The following is a 26,276-nucleotide window of genomic DNA, read 5'->3' on the forward strand; positions in this document are numbered from 1 at the left end:
ACTGCTTCTGGTTGCCACAGAAAATGACTGAGCAGTGTCTTCTGTTTTCCTTTCTAAAATTGCTTGGCAGAAAAAAATGCTAATCATAGCAGTTGCCAGCACATTTCATGGAGATACACAATCTTCAGTGTTAGTGAGCCTGATTTTCCCACAATTTGAATACCTTTCTACTCTGCAAATGAGTGAAATATCTTGCAGAAGTCCCTGAAAGTCTGGTCCCTAGTATGCTAAACTTGTGTATCTTGATCTTGCACCACTGCCATTACCACCTTAGCTAAAGAACTTACTGATAAAATCAGTTATCTAAGGAAAATTGTGCTAAAAATCTGGCTAAGTCAAATGACACCTGTGTGGTACCAGCTGAATGGCTGTAACCAGTTTTGTAGCTTATGTTATTGATAAATAGCTCATTTATTAATGTGTTACCGTCATCTGAATGAACAAAGAACATTCATATGGTTCAAGAAATGAAAATCAGATTTTGACCAATAGCAGTGGGAGTGTGAGAGCTATGATTAGATGTGCTTTTTTCATTAAAGAATAAGAAAGACTTTATTATATCCCCATCACCTAAAAATCTTCACTGAGAGAGCTCTGGGAAAGAACCAACAATGCTGATCTCAGGGAAAGCCATCTTGTTAAAAGATGTTAGAGGAGAAGTTAAGGGGAGGAAAGTTTCTTCCTGTTCCTTATCTGAAATTTTCTTATAGCAATTAATTGGTCATGGGCACTGTAAATACATAGGAGACACTCCCCTAGGGTGTTCTTTTTATGGAGCAGATAAGGAGATGTATCTGCCCCATAAAACGATATCCATGTGAGGAACTTCAAATTACACTTATCTGATAGATTGGGTTTCTCTCCTTGTCCTGGTATTGTGCTAGAATTATCTGCTAGGGTTAAGCAGCCTTTTCTCTTGTAATGATGATTCTTTCTTTTACTATTTGGATCAAATTAGCTGATTGAAAACTTGATTGTCATTTGAAAACCTATATGGAAATTTTATACCAATCAAAAAAACCCAGTGAACCAATATCCCACCTATTTAATAAAATCTTCATTTGACAGGTAGGTTCCACACTAGTGTTATCGGCACACAAAACTGCTATGCGTGCCAGCCAAATGTAACAGATTGTGATCCTGTTCTCTATCTGCATCAAAGCTGAATATGAGATGGAAGAAAGGTAGGTTTTTCCCCGTTCCTGGAAGATGCTGGCTGTGGTACAATTAGCACAGAACAGCTTCCTGTAGAAAAGTTGTTAGAAAATGCGGTCCAAAATCAGTAACGGCAGGAATAAGATAAAGGCCAAAAATGGGAAAGAGAAAGAATGGAGTTGAACTTAAAAACGTTCAGAGAAGGACCAAAAAGATGATCAAAGATACAAAATTACTTCTCCACATAAGGAACAAATGCATCAGCTAAGACCCTTTTAGTGTGGTGAAGGGATATCTAAAAGGAGGTAAAAGTGGTCTAAAAAATCACAAACAGTATGAGAAGGGTGTATTTCAATTCTCCCCCAGTACAAGAGCTATTTGGCATCAAAATTAAGCTAGTAGGAAAAAAATAAAGAAAGTAAAAGAGGCGTTTCTTCCTACAATATGTATGTAAGCTGTCCTTGCTGCAGGAAGCTGTTTTTCCAATAGTTTATGAAATGCAACAGTTTATTTATGTACGTGTATATCTGTACTTGCGTGTGTGTGTGTGTACGTGTGTATGTAAATAAATACTTATGTATGCATGTGTGTGTACCCATACATAAAACAGTTCAATGAGAAACAAGACAAGCTTGTGGAAGAGAAATCCACTGATGGTCACTAAGTAAACAGAAACTGCATTTGGCTAAGAAAGACCCTAACATGCAAATTGATAGAGACTGTAAGGACACTTAGGGAAACAACTTACATGCTTTCCCTGTTCTTCCACTCTTCCCTGAGCATCTGCTTTTGGCCACTGTTGGAGACAGAATATTGGGCTAAACAGACTTTTGGGCTGACCAAGGACTCCTATGTTATGCCCCTATGGTCAAAATTTCTATAAGGCACATAACTAAAATTTCATTAAAATTATTTCCTAATTCTTTGATGTTGATGTAAACAATTAGCAATACAATCAAGGTGATATCAAATTTTGTAGAACGTTGATGCTTTAGGTATTAAAATAAGACAGTCTCCTTAGTGAAGGGGCTGTCATTCAGCCCCGCAGCTGACAGTCATTCAACATTGTCATTTTCGTTGCTTCAGACTGAGTTTCTTCCCTAGTTACATGACAAATGTGAAGAGTATGTATATATGTAAAAATGGAGAGCACTGTATTTTGTTAGCACATGTTTAAGACCTTTTCCTTACTCATAAATACCTATGCAGTCAAATAAAATTGCTCATTTGTTCAAATAACATATAAAATAGCAAGGCAGGTTTATGATATGTGTTGAAATGTAGGTCATCTGCAGGAGTAAAATAGAAAATGGTATCACAGAAGTGGCATCTAGTAAAATAGAAAATGGTATCACAGAAGTGGCATCTTCCCTTCATGTTCCCCTCCCAGCTTCTCTGGAGAATAATTCAGCTGTCTCATTGTCCTCCCTTGTCCACAGAAGCAGAAGGATTAATAACATTTCCAAGCATATTCCAAGGAATAAATTTCAGGTGCAGATTTCAATCACAAGCAGAACTATGTGAAAGAAAGGAGAATGCATTTCCTAAATTAACACATCTGCAAGTAGGACTTCAAGGGCTGAGAAGCTGAAGAAACAACTGAGCTCTCTTCTTGCCTTTACAAAATATTTTTCCTTTGATATAAACTAGCCAATAGACGGTTACAACGGTGAGGAAGTTAGTACATTTAAAATATCAACTTCTCCTTCTCTTTTATTCTGAGTAAATTATATTCTTCTGAATAATTGTTTTCAAAACTGTGAGTGGTTTGGAAAGAATGTTGGCAGAAATAATCTTTTACATGAGTTTTAATGTTCAGTGCACAAAGAATTGAGCTGAAGGTTTTTCCATTTGTTTTTGTTGCTGCTGCTGCGAAGTGCAATGAAAACAAGGTTGGGCTTTAAAACAGGAAGATTTCAAAATAATTTGGGTGATATTACAAGGGAGAGAGTCAGAACAGAATTATTATAATTATCTGGATGTAATAATGGAATTCCAGATCACTTTCTGAAGTTCCAGATCCTGCCACGGTGCTATAGGATCATACCATGAAGAACCCAGTAATTTCAAGTGTGGGCTGCTCTGGATCCTCGTGCAGGCTATTAGCCTGAGAAAACTACATGCCAATTAATGTCTAAGTAAATAATCTGAATTCTGCTCAATGAAAGGAAAAGCCAAGCTGGTGACAGCTATTTTCAAACATTTGTTTCCTCAGAGCTGGGCAAGACTTTCCATCACAGGCCCTATTTAACAAAAAAGCTAGGCTACATCAAAAGCTAGGCTCCTACCTCTACATTTGTCACTCAAGACACCCCTAATGTAATTCATCCCGCTCTAATGTAGATGACTAAAGTAGGTCAGAGCATTGGGCTCTAGAAGTTAGTATTTCTCTCCACTGAGTTGAAAGGAAGCCTAAGATGACAAGTCATCTACACTGTAAACACCTAGACATGTCAGATGAATCCCATATAATGGCAGGATTTCAAATCAAATTTTTGCTCTTGCAGAAAGCAATGACTTCTTGCCAAATTAAAAGGAAAAGGAAACAAGCATGCAGATTTTTTTTTTCTCTGTGTCTGGCCAAAATTAAATCTGCTCACTCTGCAGACTCAGCAGTACTGCACCTATACTACATCAAAATTTGTCTCATTCTCAAGCAAACTGTGTGTCCTGCGATGCATTGTAGAAAACAGCTTCCCCACTGCACTGTGGCCACTTACACAAAAAGTGTGAAAGGAAACTATAATGTGGCCATGTGGGAGTCTGACCCACAAGAAATTGCAAGACAAGAGGAGAGAGAAAAAACAAAAAATCATTGTGCTTCCCTGGCAGTTCCATCCCTTTTATTCACAGGTACAAAGGAAATATTCCTTCTACTTTTAGAAAGAATATGTCAGATCTTTCTGGATTTGAACCCTCTAGCTATAACAAAAGACTTGAATTTTTGGGTTTAGCTGCCTTACTTGTTGTTAACTGTATTCACTCTGGTCAGATCCCTGAGCTGCAGACAAACCAGTATAAATGGGGTTTGACATCTTCTGTGGACCTGTGAGCAGAACCTCCATAGTATTGTGCCTAAATCACAATCTGAATTCTTTATCTTTTCTTAATTTTCATTTTGAAATATGCAATTCTGCTTCAGAATATTTGAAACTTTTAAACTCATAGTGCTAAACTCATTTTAGGTTGAAGCAGAAAGCTCCAAGTCAGCGAGCTATGTTGTAGCTTAATTATACGGCCAGGTTGGGTGTGTGAAAATAGCCAGCACCCTCTGGAGAATAAATTGCTGGGTTTGGTTTTTCTTGATTTACAAGTTACTATAAGAGGTGCATGTTCCCAGGGAGTGGTGAAAAGTAGGGGTGTGTTAAACAGGTTTAAGAACATTTTAAAGAGACACTGTCAGGTTTGAGACAGTAGATTTGGTGTACTTCCTCCTTCCTTCCAAATAACATTTTCTGTTTCTGTGGTTACAAACAGCTGAGCTGCACCCTGCCTCTCTATTTAAGTGATACCACAAAATCCAGTGTAGCAGTTATGTGTCACACTGGTCGCTTTCTCCGTCTTTTATTCTTTTTTTTGCCATCAGTCAGGAAATGAAACTGCCAGAACTGCTGTTCTTCGCACTCCTTGGAGAGCAGAATTCACATGCCATCGAGTCTAGCAAGTAAAATCTTGTGGTTTTCTGTAAAAATAGCTGTGGTGAGGACAAACAACACTTGGATCAAACTATTTCTCCACTCAGAGTGTACAGAAGTTATTTGCTGGGGCCACCACTTTAAGATCTGAAATACCCCAGTCCAAAGTCTGGGCTGCAACTTCCCAGGAATCTTGGCAAAAGTCACATGATTTTGAAGATGAATTTTCTTGTTTCTCAGAAGTTTTGCATGTAGAACAGACATAATTTTAAATCTTTTATACACATAGCATTGGTTTTGAGCCTTGGAGAACTACTGGGTATTTTCTCCATCTGGGTATCCTACTGGAACTAAGGATAATTCCAACTGAAAATGAGACCAATCTTTCTTAAACAGATTTCCAGAGATGACTGGAATATCCATTTCAATCCCTTGCTTAGTATAGGAGAACAGAATTAACAGAGCACAATGTATATACAAACTTCAGCCAGCCATTATTGCAAATAACACTGAAGTCTGTGGAAGGATTCAACCTCACTCTCCAGGGAACATTTTTAAATCTTTTTTTTCCCCCAGCTGGTAAATACCTTAAATTTTGGATCTCTCCCATGGCATTATACTATAGTACTTACAGTGCTATGCAACATTACGTGTAATAGAAACATTCAATGCCAAAAGGTCCAGTATTTAGTTATTTGAGAAAATACATCTTTTAAATTCCTCCTTCCTTTTTAAATTCCTCCTTCCAAAGAGAGCGCCATGACACACACACAAATAATTGTTAGCCAGACCAAAACTGAGTTCATGAAAAGAGCAGAGTGGGGATGACTTCCAAGTGCCACTGTTTGGAAGAAGCAGAGCCCGTGGAGACTAAAGTTTGGAAGTAGGTAGCAAAGTAACTGGAGAGGAGCTGAAATACAAATGAAGGAGGGAGATGTCAAAGAGAAAATGGAAGCAAGCAGAAAAGGATCTAGAAGGTCAAAGATCAATCTGATCTCATATAGTGACAATGCAAATCCTACAGAGCTCTGCTCATGAAGGGTTTTGAGAACTGTATCCTTTTATATGAAGATTAATGTTTCCTACTGTTTTTTAAGCAACGATAGAAGTGTTTACATAAAAAATAGAACAACTCTTTCCCCGGAAATCTTACATTTTAGAAAAACTGCAATCAAATGAAGAGAGACAGGATGAGCAGTGATGCTGCATGAGAACTATGTCATGAACAATGCATGGCATGTCAGCTATTCCTTCCGCATGGCCTGTGATTGGGACAGATTAACATCTGAATTATGCTGCAGAAGGAGCAAATAAAGGCAAAGACACAGGATGAGAAAGGATGGTTGCTCAGCTGCAAACAAGGGAACCAAGGGATTTGACGACAATGCCACAAACAAGCAACCCTCGGAGGTTCATGCAGAAGGGTAAGTTCAATTATAGCCTCTTAATACAATTTTTCTCTGGGTTTTATGAGGTCAGCCTCCTAAACAGTCAAAGGTATAACTGCAGGGACTACCCATTCAGGAAACACCACAGAGATTGTCATGAATCAGTACCTCTGTCATTTATCTAACTGTACAGTGCGGTGAGCCAGTAAACGGGTGTTGACAATAGGTTTTGCAGTGAACAGCAAGGGTGCGGTTTCCTTATCAGTTTAAACTGATCTATTACCACATTCCCACCAAAAGGAACAGTTGTGCCTTCCCTGTCCTGCCCTCGGCCCTGCTCTCCAACTAGTCGCTTAGATTGCCTCGGTCAGATCAGCAAACATGATCTAATTCACTGCAAGTTGCACAATCAAAAGAACTGAAGCAAAGCATATAGAGAAAAAAAAAGATGCAGGGTAGGGCAAGACCACCCCATTGTCGTAGTGTGCTATTAGGTGGTTTACACCAGTCAGGAAACCAGCTTTTAAAGTTAGAATCTTAATTTAGCAACTACTGAAACAAAAGGACAGTTCATACCTCAAAATCGATATTTTAACCTCTCTGTAAATTCAGTCATATTGTTACTAGTGATTTCCCTTTGCTAGAGTAATTTCCCTTTGCTAGATTAATTTCCCTGCCCTAAAAGCTACAGATTTTTTGATACAAGAGAAGTCTCCCACAGGATTTCAATTGAAAGGAATTGCCAACACTTAGAAGGAACCATCTATGGCCTTTCACAGTATGTCCTAAGATTCTTGAAGTACTGCATTAGCTTTCCTCTCATCTACAAATCACACCTTGCTCAAATCTCTCACGTACACATATGGGAAAAGCTATTAAAAACGTAATTGGGTAATATGGGTAATTTGCCAAGTATTACCCATTCATCTTCTTTTCCATATGGAAGAACCTTCTCTGGGCTCAACATTTGTTTTCATTTTAGTGGTCTTTGATATCTTTCAGGCACTACTGGGAAGAGTAAGACTTGAGGATGAGATTTGAGTGACAGGAACCATTATCACTTTAGGTATTAAGGAAGTCATCTGACCTCCAAAGTAGTCAATAACTCAAAAAAAAAAAAGACATACATTCTTATATTTCTCCACCACTACCCTTGAAGAAGACTGTACTGGTTTTGGCTGGGATAGAGTTTTCTTCAGAGTAGCTCGTACAGTGCTGTGTTTTGGATTTGTGACCAAAACAGTGTTGATAACACAGGGATGTTTTAGCTGTTGCTGAACAGTACTTAGACAGCATCAAGGCCCTTTCTCACCCCACCCCACCAGCGAGTAGGCTGGGGGTGCACAAGCAGTTGGGAGGGGACACAGCCAAGATAACTGACCCCAACTGACCAAAGGGATATCCCATATCATGTGATGTCATGCTCAGCATATAAAGCTGGGGGAAGAAGAAGGAAGGGGGGATGTTCAGAGTTATGGCATTTGTCTTCCCAAGTAACCGTCACACGTGATGGGGCCCTGCTTTCCTGGAGATGGCTGAACACCTGCCTGCCGATGGGAAGCAGTGAATGAATTCCTTGTTTTGCTTTACTTGTGCATGCAAAGCAAAGCTTTGCTTTACCTATTAAACTCTCTTTATCTCAACCCATGGTTTTTCTCACTTTTACCCCACTTTTACCCTTCGGATTTTCTTTCCCATTTCACCATGGCGGGGAGTGAGCAAGTGGCTGTGTGGTGTTTAGCAGCATACCAGGGTTAACCTGCAACACAGATTTTAATCAAATAATAGGATCAATTCACAGAATCACAGAATCACAAAATTGTTGAGGTTGGAAGGGACCTTTCAGGATCATGTCGTTCAATGCTCCTGCTCAAGCATGATCAGCCAGAGTATGTTGCCCAGGATGGTGTCTGGTTGGGCTTTGAATATCTGCAATGATGGAGACTACACAACCTCTCTGGACAATCTGTTTCAGTGCTTGACCAATCCTGCAGTGAAGAAGGGTTTTCTTGTGTTCAGATGGAATTTACTGATTTTTAATTCATGTCCATTGCCCCTTGTCCTGTCAGTAGGCGCTACTGAGAAGAATCTGGCTGCCTCTTCTTCATTCCCTCCCCTGATGAGATCCCCCTAAGCCTTCTCTTCTCCAGGCTGAACAGTCCCAGCTCTCTCAGCCTCTCCTCATATGAAACGTGCTCCAGTCCCTAAATCATCTTTGTGGCCCTGCACTGGACTTGCTCCAGTAAGTCCATATCTTTCTTATACTGGCTAGTCCAGAACTGGACACAGTATTCCAGATGTGGCCTCACCAATACTGAGGGGAAGAAGGATCAGCTGGCAATGCTCTTAGTGACATAGCCCAAGAGGCTGCTGGCCCTTTTTGCCATGAAGGGTGCTCATGGTCATCTTGTTGTCCACTTCCTGGACAACTTCCACTCCAAGGACCTTCTAAGCAAAGCAACTTTCGAGCCAGTGGGCCCCCAGAATGTACTGGTTGCTGGGGTTATTCCTCCACAGATGTAAGACACTGCCACTACCATTGTTGAAGTCAATGAGATTCCTCTCTGCCCTGTTCTCCAGCTTCTCAAGGTCCCTCTGAATGATGGCACAACCATCACCCAGCCAGTCCGCCCAGTTTTGTATCATTTGTGAACCTGCTGAAGGTGCACTGTGCTGCTCTGTCCAGGTCATTAATGAAGATGGTGAACGGTATTGGCCCCAGTATTAAGCCCTGGGATACACCATTAGTGACTTCATTAGATTAGATTCAATGATCTAAAGCATAGACCTTCCTTCTTATGATGATGAATGACAATTTCTCTTCTCCCTAAGTTGTATGTACACCATATAAATTGCTACTTCCCCACAGGGAAGACCAAGCCAGAATTAATAACTTTGAAAAGCAGTCCACGCTCTCTCTCTGTAATTATGTACATCTTCCCTTCATGGGATAGCGCTAACCTGTTTCCTTCCTCTTTTTCTCCCATCCTTGCCACATCCCGTCTCTGACAACCATGGTAGGTAGGAAAGATTAAGGGCTCCCTTGAACCCTTCATTTAATAATGAACAAGAAGGAAGGAGGTAATCACCCATACATTGGCAACTCTATAATTATAAAGTCAATGAAATGTAAACTATCTCCGCTTCTGCCTTCTAATTAATTTATTGTAATTACTAAAATATACTGATTTATTTTCATTCTACTGTTGCAACAGAGATGACTATTAAAAAGTTTGCGAAAAGAAAGAATAGTACAAGCCCCCAAACTGAAATTCATATATAGGAGGCTGTTTAAATGTAAATATAGATTTGTCTTAAAAGCAAAGGAGATGTATGTAATAAATAGGCATATTATATTGCAATGCTCCCACTGAGTCAAATAGTATTTAATCACTTGCAGTTTTGTGTGAGTAAGTACTAAAGGTGTTGCTGTGTCATGACCATCCAAGATAATCTGAATACACAGGCACAGTATCTCATAAGCAGTAGTACTCTGAAAGGTAAAATACATAATAGCTTTGATTTATTCAGCAAGGTACAGAATATGCATCAGGGAAATATATGACCACACAGTAGAAGCAGACATCATAGATAGTGTACAGATGAGGGAAACTTTAACAACTACTTTATATATTTTAATTCCACAGTAAATTTCATGTTTGTAAAAAATAAATATTAGTTTACTGAGCTTAAATATGGTCATATACAAAATTAATGTTCCAGATGACAAGCTTTCTCTATAGTTGTCATGAGCCGTGTGCCATACAAACAGGAGGAGTCCCAGCTGGCCCCTGGGCTGCTCATGCAGAGACTCTGAACACAAGGAGGCCACATGTCCCTTGTATTGCTTTCTCCTCAATTTGTGTTTAATGGAGTGGTCCTTAGTTGGTACTTTGAAGTAGCAATGGGGGACACCCATCTGTTTCTGGTTCCAGATGGATAGAGCTCAGAATAAGGCACCTGCAAGCCAGATGTAAGACATCCCCTGCCCTCCGTATTTTTGTATTGACCACTCCTAGGTGACTGCACAAAAGGAAAGGGAATTGCAGGTAGCTCCATATTCAGGAGTGTCTGACTCCATGCATCATTTAAGGCAGGCAGACACGGTCTGACTCAGAGCTTTGCATGCCAGTGCAAAAAGTGGCAGACACCTGATTGCACCCTCTGGCTATGTCTGACCTTCCCTGAACTGGTCTAATATTCTTTTTGAGAACTCTGTAAGTTCTCCCCATAAATCCAGGGAGAAACTTGGGACTTGGAAGACTAAGGACAGGTGCAAGTTCTGAAATCCTCACAAAACAGCACCAAACACAAGGTTAACAGATACAAGGAGGTGTCTGCTTACCTCTATCAGAGGTTAGGGATTTTCAGTACACGTGCTTAGGCATGTCCCGGTATGAATTGTTATGGGTCCTGGGCTGGGGTCTGCTCTAGCTATTGCTGCTATTGCTGCTATTGCTGCCTCTGCCTCCCAGCCCCTCCCAGTCACAGCAGCTATTACATTTTGTTACACCGAAGCTTCAAGGAAGGATCAGACTTGAGAGCTTCTGCTATATTTCAGAATCACTCAGTACGATAGACAGAAAGATCTGTGAAGGGTTTATTCATTATTTCTGGCACCACAAGATGAACCTTCAGGAAGCTGCTCAAGCCGTATGAACAGATTTATTATCTTCATGCTAGAGGGAGAGCAGTGCCCTTACTTCTGACTGCAGGTCCTTGCACCTTCCTCTGAGGCATCTGGCTCTGGGCTCTGTCAGAAACAAATTACTGGCCTGGATGGTGTGTAGGTCTAATCTAGTGTGTCCATACCTCTATAATGGAAAGCATTAAAAGCAGAAGTGCCCTTCTTTCTACCAGCCTTCGCAATAGAAAAGAGTGATTCAAAATACGATATTGCCATTGAAATGTTACAAATATCGAAGTCAGGTTCCCCCTCAATTTTAACTGTAATAATTGATTTAATTGATTTAATTTTCCACACTCTTTCTAAAAAAACCAAATATTTTCATCCAGATACTCATTAGCCCAAAGATCACAGGACAGGACAATATACACAAGTCTGAAGAGGATACATAGTGCTAATTTAATTTAATCACAATCTATTAAGTATTTACATAAATACAATCCTCCAAGGAAATATGTTTTTATTTTGCCAAGAGCGGTTCCTTGAAGGATGATAGGGTAAGAAATACTACACTTACTTATTATTACAAATAATTACTTAGAGATGAATGTACTAATTTTAATTATATTGGGTAACCTTGAGGCTTCCCATACTTCCAAAAAATCATTTGTTCTGCTTGCACTAGTTTATAGTTGCTTTTAGATACTGGTAGTACTTTTCTTCTCCTGTAACAAAGTCCTGCCTTCCATCCCCTTGGATGGACACTGTCTCAGTCCCACTCTGTCTGAAGTAATATAAAGACTCAGATAGTCTTCATCTGAGGGGGCAACTGCAGAGAATAAAACAGCCCCTCACCTTACCATGATCCAAGACAAGAGCAGCTGTTCCAAGATGGGTGGGACTTTCACATAGACCCCACAGCTAGACCCTACCCTCTTCAGAGGCTGCTTTTGTAGTGCAGAGCTACAACCACAGCAATCCTCTCCCTAGTTTACATCTCCTGCTAGATGATTTTAGGACTCAAACCAAAGTAAATCTATGCTTCAATGCACGACGCTCTCCTTCAGGAACAGGGACCTCAGGTAACAACAGATAATATAATAAAATAGTGCTGTTCACTTCCCCCTCCCCCATGTATTCTCCATTAAAAGCACTATTCAACTAAGATTATTTCACAAATAAGGAGAATTTGAGTGTAAATAAAATTTGATTTTACTATTCAAGCAAGAAGGTTGGATAATAGAAACTGGTCTAGACTTGAGACATTCTGTAGCTCAGAGTTCACAGTAATGTTCACAGTGGTAAAAATAATCCAGTATTTTAACAAGGTGGTTCTGCTAGAAAACTGCTGACCTGTAGAGTCCTACGCACTTAGTCTTTTGAAAGGTTAAATTGTTCTGTAAAATGAAATTTCAATCCAAAGCTGTAACTCTAAAAAACCTCAGCCCACCTCTTGCCTCTCTCTAGAAAAACGTAAGTTCCATATGCAGGTCATTGTATTTGGAATTCTCTAGCCACGTACGTGTATGCCTCTGCATAGGTATCTGCCTGGTTTGGAGCAAGCAACTTGGTGTCTACCTCACATCTAAACTAGGTGAGGAATATCCAGACGTGATACTCTCCTGACAAAGACCTGAAAAAGGTTTGGTACATGTTTTCAGGGGTTGCCTAACCCAGCAGTCAATGCTGGGCACTTCAAAAACCAGAGTTGCTGCAGATGCTTTATTATGAAGTAAATGTGACCACAGCTGGTGTAGTAGCAAGGGACCTCTCTTGTTTTATTCATAGTTCATGACATGCTGTTTCATTTGTGATTGGTACCTTGCCTGTATCCAAGAAAAGAAGGTGGCCACAGCTGTGCTGTCTCCTATCTAATAAACCAGCAGTTAGTACGCCGTCCTGAGTGAAGGACACTGCAGTTTCTCAGTCTGGGCATTAACTCATTTATATTTTGCATGTGCTCAAAGAGAAAGCACAAGGGAAAAGCAGGAGCTGAAGCTTTTTCCTAAAGAAAATGTCCAAACTACAAATTCTGAAGACAAGAGGTTCCATCTCCCTACACATCAGATGCTCGGAGAAATAAGCATCCTGTGTTTTTCAGATGGTGCCTGTGGTGCACCTAAGAGTCATTTAGCTATTTTGCGCTAGTTACAAGAACAGGCAAATAAACAGAATTGCTGTATCTAGATTTTGCTACAAAAATGCATGAATAAAAAATGTCTTACAGCTATCGAAGTTATTGCCATAGTTGTGTTGTATGAAGTGATGTTTGAGATTAGTAAGACCAGTATTTTTTTACTTTTTGTAAGCATATATAACACAAAGCATAACAGCAATTTATTTTGTCTTAGAACATGAAAGAGATTTAAAACCTCACTTGTACTGTCTATATATGCTTGTATCTGTCCATAAGCCTCCTGCTACATTTCACAAGGTAGATCCACATGTTGTGTCTTCCAACTATGTTTTACTCAGCCTCCTGAAAAAAAAAAAATTCAGAGCTCAGCACAAAATCTCTTCTTTTTTCTTCCTGCAGCACAATCAAGTTTTTGAATCCTCCAGTTCTATTCCTAAAATGTTATGGTTGTTATAAAGTGTGAAAGGTACTTCATAGCTTGAGATATATGGGGAAAGACTTTGAGTCCACCTCAAAACTTCCAGGTGATTTAGCTACCCCTTTCTAGACTTCATCCTGAGCACACACTTGCCTATGAGAGTAATGAATGCCTCTCAATGACCATGGTGTAGCCCTTTTTCCTCATACGTGTTCATTTGTCTTCAGTTAACAACAGAACTCACACAAAAATTACATCCACAAGAGGGATTCTAACATTTAAATCAAATAACTGATAGTCTTGTTTCTGAACAGATCTTGCAGCAAAGACCATATTAGATACCTGACAGCCTTTAGTCTGGGAGCTAGTGCAAATACCGTTGTATGAAAGAAATATTTAATCTTAGTATATCCACTTGCTTACCAGTAATACAGATTCCCTGAAAACTGAGACCGATACCAATTTGCAGTTATTGATTCTAGAACACTTACAATTTAGTGCAATGTGCAGTTTGAGCACTAGGTGGAAATAGAGCAATGAAAATAAGACCTGTTATCAACTCTTCAGCACAACAAATGGAAGAGCTTTCTCCAACACACATGACTGAAATCCCAGAAAGGAGAAATGGCAGCTTAAATCCGCTTCATTTTATTGGGGACCGCTATCATTCTCATTTCTTGCACACAAGAATAAGAAAAAATATTCTTCCTAGTCTTCTTAAACTTGATTTTTAAAATTTTCTTTCCTTACTGACTTGCTTTAAATTTTGGGATACATGTATTCAGACTGCTCAGATATATTTCTATTGATTGTTCTTCAAGTATTTCAGAGGCAATTAGTACCTGAATTAGACATGTAGCAATTTTTCCTCTATTGCTATTACAGTTTTGCAAAACTTTAGGTTGAACATATACTTAGACTGAGCTGCTTTTGTCTGCTGCCATTTGCTTGTCATAGATTCTAAACAAATAAAATAGTGAAAACAGAAATTAATGCTTTCCTTTCACTCTCTGCATGCTTATGCCACAAGAAAAGCACAGCTAGAAAAGTCACCCTAATTTTACTCCTTTGTATAACCCAGTTCTAGGAACCTCTTTATTATAATTCTAAATTTTTTCAGCTCAAGAAAGAGAACTGAAATGATATTTAGCTTTGGATGATAGCCATCTTTTAGATATTGTGTTGCTTGTGGCAAACTTGGCTCCAGAAAAATCCATATGCAGAATGCAACTGCAGCAAATGCCCACAGAAATAAGGAGGAATGATGTAGCACTTTGTTGGAAACCACAAAGCAGAACTGAGCTGCACAACAGCAGTGCTGGTCCAAGCATGCGTGGTTAGGATGGGACATCCAGGCATTCTCATCTTACTTCCAAGAAATGATCAATCTTAGTATAAGACCATCCATTTGAAAAGATACCATTGTGATTTATGCAGCCTCAAAAGAGACTGACCTAGTCACCCCTCACCCTTTTCAGTACTGTCTGCAGAGCTTGAAAGGTCTGGGCTAAGAAGCTGGTATAGTAGCAAGGGACATCTCTAGTTTTATTTAGAGTTCATGACATGCTGTTTCATTTGTGATTGATACCCTGCTTGTATCCAGAATGAATACATAACAAAGCATGAGGTTTCCTGCAGTATTTCCCTTCTTCCAAATTCTTCTAAATTTTTTAATTCAAACGTTGGTGATCACCAATAACTTGTCCTATTTCATTCTGCATATTTACCCAAGTTCTGCCTCTTTGCCCACCTCTTAACACAATAAGAGGGCAGAAACTAGGATCACAGGCCAGTTTTACAAACTATTTGAAGCGGATTTCAACTGCCCGAGGTGACTTAGTCAATTGGCTCAGATGCCAGAGCAAGTATTCATACTGGTGGAATGCAAGTCAAAATCTTAACTGAATTTGAAACCTGTTGAAGCTTGGGGAGTAACTAAGCCTATTGTTCCCGATCCAAGTAAATATAACCTTCTATCTACTGGATATTTCAATTCAATATGTTAGATTATATGATTTCAAGCACATTTTCTAAACTCTATAGGAACAAATGCTAAGCTAAACTCAAAGAGCAAATATCAGGTAGGTGCATAAGACCTACTGTCTGCATTCCTGAAGAAAGTTTGTGTGTGATGGGTGCAAGGAAGCTTAGATAGGGCAAGATACAAATGCAATTATAAAGTAAAAACTTCTGTTTTGGAAGGGTTTTGAGGAATTCAGTGCCAATTGCCATCGAATTAAACCTACCACTGGAATACTGTGTATTTCCTCAAAGCTTTCTGAAAATTAAAACAAATAAATAAATTCTGTAGAACAAGTAGTGTCTAACTTAGTTCTTTGTCCCTCACAAGATGGTCAACCCAATCCTTATCCTTAAGGTCATCTTTTAGAGGAGAAGGCATATGTTAAATAGCATGGAAATCTCCTTGCAATACAATAAAACAGTGTCAGTCATCCTTCACTTACAATTGAAAGGTAATGAACTCCTAAATAAAATATAGCAATTGTTAAATGCTGAATGGCAACACATCTTTAAGAAACCAGGTTCTTGTGCACATTCAGTATCATCTCTGCTTGAAACAGAAGATACCGGCATGTCTTCGATTTGTTCTCTAATTCCAACTCTGCTAAGTATGTAGGAACTGGATTTTATATCAATGGGACTTTTTAGCACAGTCTAGCTACAGGTCTGAACAGTTTCCTGATGTCAACTTAAAGAAGTCACGTATTAGTGCTGAAATGAGAAGAAAAAAGAACTTTTCAGGACAATCAGAGCCCACATTACACATGGCAGGAGTGCAGGGGAAGTGCTAGTTGCAAATTAAGCAGAAGTTATACGGAAAACACTGATAGTCAAACACAAAGGTTCTTTTTTTTTTTTTTTAAAAAAATTTCAAATTGATCCCCATTTCCAAGTTCCACAGGTAAGCTTATTGCTATAACATGGACTTACCAATTTTGGCACTGAAGAGTGTAGCTCGGGAGAGCTTTCCAGATGCAAAAACTTCCACTGCTTATAAAGCCGTTGATTTATTGACCACTGAATAGAGGACCCCTAAAGTGTCTCCAGTTACTACTTCCTACAGCTAAAATCCCTCTTCCACCAAGATTCAAGTTTCAGGTTAAAGCAGACTGAAAGTTTGCCTCTGCTGTTATCTACTCTTGCTGGTTGGCAGTTGCTGTTGGTGACTGAAAGCATTACTAGGAGTGGTTTTGGCTTTGAATAGGATAGTTGTGAGTCAACATGTGGGATAAATCCAGACATGCCCAGCTTTCCTCCTGCTCTGTAAACAAAGTGATCTGATACAGAAATCTGACTTTGATGATCTTTAGATGCAATAAATATATCTGCCTTTCTGACACATATGACTGTCTCCATACTGAGCCCAATAGGCACGTGACACAGGTTATTTTTTGCAATGACTTCCTTGCCTGCAAGGTCAAGCATGAGTGATAAGCATCAAGACTGAGATCCTGGCTGCTCTAAAGCCAAGACCAAAATCCCATCGATCTCAACAGAATAATGGCACTGCCCCAAGACATTGCAGACCAGTTTGGAGGAGGCTTCCCACAGAGCCCATTTTCTTCCTCTCCATCTTACTCTTCTGGCCACTTCTTTGCATCTTCTCCCATCTTTGCTTCCAGCCAGTTTCCTCTACCAGAAAACCCCTCGTGACAAATTTCCCTGTCCTGTTTCCACTGTTTCCTCAAACAGGCTGCCTTTAAATTCTAGTTTATTTTGGTCAAGTTAAATTCCATCCAATAGCATAATCTGAAATCTTACACACTAAATTTTTTTCCAGGTGAATAGCTGCGTTGAAGCAAGAGTCATTCAGCTGAGTTCTTCAGAGCATGTCTTCGTGCTACACATCATGGGGACAGTAATTTACTTTCCTTGTTAATATCACACATTACAAGTCTTGGCAGTGTAGAATATCTTCCTCAGACAGACTGGATTTTAAGCAGGTGACCAGCAGGATTCCATATTCATACACTGAAGCTACTAATTGCCACTGTAAAAATGGAATTGAATATATAAAACTTTAAAGGAATATATTCAAGAGACAAACTGGAAGTGTGCTTTTGCAACAGAGGACATCAGGAACTTGTGTTTCAAATGTATAGAAATAAGCTGGTCATAGACAGAAAAAGACTATACAGCCATATTCTTTGCAGATTCTTCCTAATCCTGCTATCTCCAATAAACTGAGAAAACAGACATAAACACAGTTTTCAAAATGTTTGTTAAGAAAAGTCAAGGAGAAATGGAGACATGGAATTAAAGAAATAAGACGACTGACTCCAGTGAAGTCAGGATTTCTCCATGAGTGGTTACTTATATCACCTGCTTATCCACTAATGAATCTGCATTTTTTTTGTCCCTATAATATTGTAGAATCACAATCATGAAAGAGAACACTTTGATCTCTACTCTGACGTCCTGTAAAGGCTATTGACATCCCATAAAGGCCATTGAACTGCTCTGAATTTTGTTTATATTAGAACATATTTTTTTTCAGATAAAGTGGATAATATTATAATTTATCAGACAGTGCAGTATACATTCTGCTTTATCACAGATAATAGAAAACTGGATCTTTGCAGCAATGCTGCAGCTGTAACACAGTTTTTGCAGAATCTGTATGCAGGCCATAACAAAATTTGCTCGTTATTCAAATTAGGCCATCAAACTGGCAGGCCATGGAAGAATTCTCAAATGGCCCTCAGATCATTTTCCATCATCCTTTAACACTGTGAAATTTATTTGCCATCGGATCTTTGAGTAAACAGCTATAAAGTAATCTCTCCCTTAGTTGTCAAAAAGTTTGGCAGCCCTTGATTAAAACATAAGCATCTTAGATGCAGAGCTGCTGCTTGTAAAATACTTTTAGAAGGGCAAGCCTTATCTAAAGCCAAAAGTAGTTTATCTGTGTGGTTTGCTTAGTTTTTTGGATGCTGGTCCTCATCTTCATAACTAAAAGGTACTGAAAGTAATTCATTATGAGCTCGGTATACACAAATGTATGCATGCATGAACATACTAACTACTCATGTTTAATTCAGTCTCCACGTCAAATATCTTTTAGGTTATTTAAATAGACTGATGGACTGAATGATATTATTATAAATGAGTCTTGGATAGCATAAACTATAATGATATTATACAACCAAATAAACCAGTATCTGTCAATCCTCAGTGGACAGTACTAAAACCACCACTTATACATTAATATATTAGGTTGATACAATAATTTCCTATTGAACTAGTTCATAACTAACAATATCTTAGAATATTTAGCATACTTGATCATAAAATCATAGTGAGTGATTAAGTAGCAGCTTTAACAGCATTTTAATAAGACAACAGTGTCGATTTAATGTCAGTTAGCGATGACTGTAATTCTACAAAACGTACACTGCCTACGAGTCTGTGGTTCTTGAATAGTAACTCAGGACATGTTAATTTTATAATGTCAGTCCTCCATCACCCCGTCAAAACCTCTGATTCAGTGCCTCTTGCAAAATGGCAGGAGTTCAAGAACATATCAAGGAGTGGAGAGCTTAAAGCAGGCGCAGTCACTAACAAGTATTATCATGCGCTCAGAATAATTGCTACTAAAAAAAGCCAGCAGCTATCAAGCAGCATTTTAATCTTAATTCAGAATAACTACAGTGTATTAAGCCCCCCTCTGCAGTTTCTAACTGGAGATACTTAAAATATTTTCCTTTCCAGCTGGAATGAAGGGAACTATTGAAGAACTCTTATCGACTGGTGTTTCCTCAAAGTACTGAGGAAACCACAACAGACTTTCAGTTACAAGTAGGCACAACTTCTCTTTCATTGTATAAAACAACAATCTAAAAACAAGTTGGATTTTGACTGATAACACATCTTCTTATAGCTATGTTTTAAATAGAAGCCTATTTGGCACATGAAAAATGAAATCTTGTCTTCCTACGCACAATATACAGGAGCGTGCGACTTGTACCTTAAGAATTGTACCTTTTACCTTGACAGTTGGACTCGATGATCTTAGAGGTCCTTTCCAACCTTAATGATTCTGTGATTAATAATTCTAATGCTTTCAGTTCACAGTGTTTTATGTTAACCTACTGTTAAAGAAGACTAAACTCAAATTATAGGCACACATACCATATATAAATTGAAATAGACTGCTTTTGGTCTTGAATAAAGAAATCACAAAATCAAGTAGTCCATTACAATGCAGTATAGACACGTGGTACTTTAATACATTAATAGAAAAAATGGAAAATTTGACTTCAGGAGGTGGGTTTGTTTCTTTCATAGAATGTAACTCAGCAATAAATGCCTGCATCCATTCTTCAGAATTGAAATGACACATCCTAAACCATTCCAAGCCAAAAAGGGCAAGTGCCAGTCTTAAAGATGACAAGAAATTCTTGTAACATCTGCTGTGAACAAAGCCAGCCCCAGTAGCTAAAACAGAAGGGAATATAACATAATTACTTCCAGTGTTCTCAGGGGCCTTGCTCATATTCATAACCATGAGAATTAAAGCTATGCATCACTCTTCTCATTAACTGTTTCTTTCCACAGGTGTGATGTAAGAAGAAATAAAATTATGGAGGCATAAACTGTCTTCAGGAGGACTGTCACCAGGTCACTTAGATTCATTGTGCAGAGTGGCTCTATGTGAGAGCTGCTTATTCACAAAGTAGCAGGGACAAATGTCTCCTCTCTTGCTTTGCTAGTGGATAGCGTGCAGTCTAGCAGACAAAGAAGTCAGCTGGTCACTTCAGCTTTGCAGAACTGGTGATCTCACTCTCTCCTCCCACTATTACAGAGTAAAGAGCTGCTATGGTTTGACTGATTGATTGGTTTTATTTTATTACCTACTCTCCTGACATATGAGAGAAGTTAACGCCCAGTTCTTGGCCGCTTAAATTAATCCGGAATTATTGGACACAAGCCAGCTGATGATGACAGTGCTTGGGATTTTCTTCTCCCTATAGAAAAAAGAAAACAGCGCTGGACAGTTACATCAGAGCTTTTTAGCAAGGCATTAATAAATCATGTGAAGATTACTGATACTGATGATTACTCACAAGCAATACTTTAGACCTCAAGTTCCTGAAAAGAACCAGGTGCCTAAAATTATGTATTTCAATGATTTGTTATGGATTGAGAATGTTTGTCTTCTCTATACTGTTTGATGATATGAAATGAATTAATCACTTATAGAAATACTATGAAAAAGTTACTGTTTGATTCAATGTTATGTTTGTATAAAAGTAGAACTACTACAAATAGAATGTTTCATTTTGAAAATAGTTATTTATGAACAAAGTGCCTCGGTTTATTCATTGCTCCTTCAATAATGAGTTTAAATTTGCCTAGCAAGTGAAGAAAAATGGTAAAAAAACCCTGTTTCTCACTGTCATGGAAAATAGCAACATTATTTTGATGGTTGGACTGATTATCTACAGAACTGAGAAACAGGTGCTGAAAAAAATCTATATGCACAAAATCTACGTAAGGAATTTGTGGGAGAACAAAAATGGGGAGAATGTCTGTTGAATAAACTATTTCAGAACTGTGTCACTTGATCGACCTTGTTATTTTGCACACTAGCAAACTGCTGAAAAAAAATTTTATACAGTTTGGCTTTTGTGTTTCTTCCTTGTTTTGCGGTGCTATATCCAACCCTCGATGTTCTGCCACCCTGTTTTTCTATTGCTTTAAACAAAAGCTGCTGCTTTGATCATCTGTAGCATGTGCCAAGACACAAGACAGATGCTCCAATGGTGCAGTTGTGTACCCTAAGAAGAAAGCGTCTTATTATTGGAGAAAAAATGATCTCTGCACTTGAGATTAAAGAAAGGATTTACTCTTCCTTTGTTTATTCTCCTGCTGCACGCAAAGTGCAGCTGCTTCTCAGAATGGCCATGTCCTCATAATCAGGAGGGGAGATGTATGATTAATGCAAAGGATTGGGCAGGAGAAGATACAGATTTTAATTCTGATCTTCCATCATCACCTCGGCAAGTCCCCTAACTGTGAGATGCATTACTTCCACTCTTTAGTGGAGCTGACGATGGTAAATCTCCATTCATGAATGAATGTAAACAGAAGTTTTAGAAACAAAATACAAATTCATGTTTGATTATTTACTATTTTCAAGGGGCATTCTCAAGTAACTTGCAGTCCTCCTTTAGAAACAAAAGGACTTCACTACTTTATAAAGAAGCAGCTGTGAGGATGGACAGGAGGAACACCATGGCATACCTAAACTTCTTCTCAGGAGGCAGTGCCCATAGCAGGTGTCAAGCTACTGGCTAATGGCAGGGGAGGTGGAAAAGGGGCTGAAGAGTTCCCACTGTTTGCAGAACAAGGAAGATAAAGGCAACGTCACCCTCTTTACAGCCGTCAGGAAGAAAGTCCCATTAGAGCTGTTACCACACTGCAAAATCTGCCTTTGCTGCCAAAGGTCTTTCAAAGGGCAGCCTTACACTAACATGTGCTAGTGAGTGCATCCTGATACCATTTTGGGAGGGCTTTTTATCAGTGTGGGTTTGCGTTTCATTTATTTTTTTATTATTGATTCTCTTACCAGCTTAATTCAGCAGGCACTGAATTAGTCTCAAAAGGTAGCTCCTCGCTGGTAAATAAATAGCGGTAGGCTGTGGGCTCCTGCTCAGGATCCTCCACCACCCATGTTGCCTAACTTTTCTTCTCTACATGGATCCACTGTGGACCACACCAACTAGCTGTCTCCAAGGCAAAGCTGTTAGAGAAGCGACAAACCACAGGCAGTGGGGACGTGAGCCTGTCTCTGGCAGTTGACCATAGGATCGGGAACTGGTCCCTTGCCCTCTACTTTTAGCAGTGTAGATGTAGCCAAGGGTTATGTGTCAAACTATGGCCAAAGGTATTGTAGTCAGCCCAGGCTGGGCAGCACACTCCAACACTGGCTTCGTGATCAGCACTGGATTACTTCAGCACAAGGAAAAACTGGGAAGATACTTGAGTTTTTGGGTTGCCCAAATGAAGTGCATTGCTATGGGATGAGTCAATCGCTGAAAGCAGAGTCTTTATTGACAGTGAGAAGAGCACTGTGGGTTATCCAGGTTTTAATCTAAGCTCTTCTCTTCTCTGGACACTTTATCTTCCTATGATATTTCTGGGAAACAGTAGTTGAGGGACAACAGGAAATTTTCAGCTGGTGTACAAGTTGTGGGAACTGTGAATGTGAACTAACATCATAACTGACAGATGGCATTAAAGCAAAGGGCTGTTTAGACCTATCATGAAGCTATGAGTATTGTTTAAAGGGAGATGGAGCAGCAGTGAATAGCAGCTTGCTCTAGATGTCGATTTGCAAACAAAGGAAACCTTCTACAAACAGTTCTCAAGAATGCAAAATGTGCAATAAACTCCACTACATGTAAAAGTGAAATATAAACCAACACATATGTGGCAACACTGGTTGATGAATAAACATACCACAACTAGAAAATGGGTACAGCTAGGTGCTAAAATAGACAGCTTAATAGAAAGACAGACTATAGAATGCATTCACTTTTAAAATTCAGTGTGTGGTGGAAGGAAGGAAGGAAGGAAGGAAGGAAGGAAGGAAGGAGGGAAGGGAAGGGAAGGGAAGGGAAGGGAAGGGAAGGGAAGGGAAGGGAAGGGAAGGGAAGGGAAGGGAAGGGAAGGGAAGGGAAGGGAAGGGAAGGGAAGGGAAGGGAAGGGAAGGGAAGGGAAGGGAAGGGAAGGGAAGGGGAAGAAAAGAGAAAAAGAAAGGCAGAGGGATGATGGCAAGCCCTTATTTTTTTTTTACTTTCCTGTCGAACTGCATGAGTAAATAAAAAGTTTATATTAGAGCTGCACAGAAATTCTACAAAACAGCCTTCACGATTGACATATTCTGGGCTTCTTTTTGTTTTAACAGTTTTTGCTGTAGTAGAAATCTGTGCTCCATCTCCTTCCCATCCCCTAACGGGTTTCTGACATAATCATCAGGGCTGTGTTAACAATTCAGAATGACTCAGTCATGCTCTTCCACCAGATCAAACCCAACTGTCCCAAACCAAGCACGAACTCCGTGGCTTCAGTGAGACACTTCAAATATGTACTTCTGAAAATAAACATTATCCCTTATTTCCTATGACCAGGCAAGAAGAGTCATATCTTAAAGACAATCTTGAAATATTTCTAGGAAAACAAAAATAGTGATGATTATTGGTCGAAGTCATTCCCCTGTAAAGTATTATCTAGGGATGATAGTTTAAATACAATCCTAGATTTATGCCAGAAATAACATTTATTGATACACCCACTTTGCTAAGTTATATTTTGTACACGTGAAATGACCCCATCCAATGACCATGCAATCTCACTCAAAAAAAAGAACAAAAAGAAAAATAAACCCATTCACTTTAATATGGTTTCGTCATCCTTTATTCTAACTCTCAGAGATATTTATTCTTAAGCAAGAGTCAGTTACAGTTCATCATGTTGTTCCAGCTCTACATTTGTATCAGTACAATGCCATTAGTCATTCCCAGAACCATAGCCATTAGAGATTGAAGTGACCTTTTAATGTCATCACGTCCTACCCTGATTCCTACTATCCATGGCAACAGACTATTGCCAAACACACAATTATGACTTCACTGCAAAATGTAGCAAAGGAGAAGCTGATTTCCAGTTGTAAGCTAAATTTCAGAAGGCAGAGGCCTAGCCTTTGCCATCCAAATGAAAGTTATTTGCATTTCATTTGCAAGTTGTTCAGCAGTCAAAGTATTTCTAACCACCCACCTCACTTTGGTACCTAAATAAAAAATTGATTGTTTACCATGGGCAGAGGAGGGAAAATAAAAATGGCCAAGTCATGGAGAAATTGGTGTTTGATCCAGGAACCTTCCAAACCAAGGACAGCTTTTTTGTAAAGCTGGGTGGACATGGTTCATCTGCCTTCCTTGCCCCCACCGAAGAGTGAAGGCCCCTGGCTTATGGGGATGGGGGTATAGACAGGCCTGTGTCCATTCGATATAACATGGACTCTGGCATGAACTACTTCTCAGCTGTGTCCCCCATCCCCCTGAAGCAACCACTCTGCTCCAGATCAGACTGAAGTAACACGTCTGCAATACGAGGAGCTGGAATCTGGGATAAACACAGAGGATAACCAGCATCGTGGTGTAAATGCACACTCAGAGATGAGCAATTAGTTTCTATCTGCCAAGGTGTATCTAGGTACATGTATATCTGAAATGCATCACTGACTGCAGATATTTCAGCTTGATTTAGACTAAATGCTATATAACAGTGTCAATGTAACACTACATTTATGGTAATTAGCCCTTCCTCAGAGGTAGGAATAATTAGTCTGGGCCATTGCCATGCTAGTACAGATCTATTGCTTGTCGGACCTGAACTAATGTGTATGCAGGGCTATTTACTGAACCATACCTACTCCTTCCAAGTTCATTGCACTTCACTGAAACTCGCTTGTGAGTTTGCTTGGTACATACATACTATTGTAACATTATGAAAACAATAATCAACCCTCCTTTATTTGTGGTTAATGGAATTGCAAGTTTATTATTTCACTCGCAAGTAAATTACATAGGAATTTGAACTCCAAATGTAGTCACATCAAGATCATGTATCAGGAACTGAGATGTCAATTTCATAGCTGGACCTCTCTCTCTAATAGGATTTAAAGGAAAATTCAGAAAGAGTTTAAAACCCTACAATTATTGCTGGGGTTTAGAGTCCTAAAGCCTCTCATCTCTGGTATAAACCCACAGGCTATTGCAGGCAAAGACCTATGGTAATATAGCACTAGGTAAGAGCAAAGTGCTTAAAAATGTGCTTAGACAGACATGTGTGAAAGGGAAATTATTTTGTAATGAAAAAGATTAACTTCCCACTGACATTTCAGTAATCAAACAGAACAAGAGAGATACATTCTTAGTTTTTGATTTGTCTTTATCCAGAACAACTCATATTGAAATAAAAGAGATACATTGAATTAGATAATTTTGCTTCAAAAGGACTAAACAGAACTGTGTAAGGACTTACTTAAGGAGTTGGCCCAGAGCTTTGTAAAATGCAGTGTTGGGAAACTGAACATCTGTGGTTTTATATTTCAGGGATGATGCAAGATTTTTCAATCTTTAAATTACAGCTTGTGCAAGCAATACTCTGTTACTTAACTCTAACAGATTTGCAGATGTGTCCACCTCCAAGGTAATGGGCATTGCATTCCTGTCATTCAAAAGGCTGAGATTCAAAATAAATCAAAGAATGAATTAATCCTATCCTCTCATTCTCTAAAAGCTTCTAAACACTACTTGGAGGGATTCTAGCAGATATAATAATAATAGATTTTTATACAGATACTCTTTAAAGAGTTTACAGAAAAAGGTAAGAATTATCCATCTCTATTTTAGAAACAAAAGACCCGAGAGGGCTTTACTTGAACCAGTTACACAGGCAATCACTGCCAAAGCTTAGTATAAACCTAGTCCAAGGTCTAGGCCTTGCTAACTGTATATACACCCCTCCCCCTCTGTCCACCCCTGAAAAAATCCAATACAGGAGGACAGATGGAGAGAATAAGGAAAGAAGGGAAGAAGAAAGGAAGGGAGAAAAAAAGAAAATTTGTTCTGGAAAGTCAGAATTTATAATATTTTATGACAAGGTTAGTAGGTATTTTTCTTTGACTATTGAACATAAGACTTATGCATATGTTTATGACTGATAATATCTGCAGTCATGCAAGCTAAAATAACAGTTCTTTCTCAGGAATAAAGGCTGAGTTCAATGAAAGGACATAACGTTACGTGTGTACAGCCACTGGGAAACACTGACTGGCATTTTCCCTTTTGACCTGACACGACAGTGTTACATTCCAATGGAAAAC

This window comes from Calonectris borealis, chromosome 1 (assembly GCF_964195595.1).
Source record: "Calonectris borealis chromosome 1, bCalBor7.hap1.2, whole genome shotgun sequence".
In the NCBI taxonomy this organism is placed as follows: Eukaryota; Metazoa; Chordata; class Aves; order Procellariiformes; family Procellariidae; genus Calonectris; species Calonectris borealis.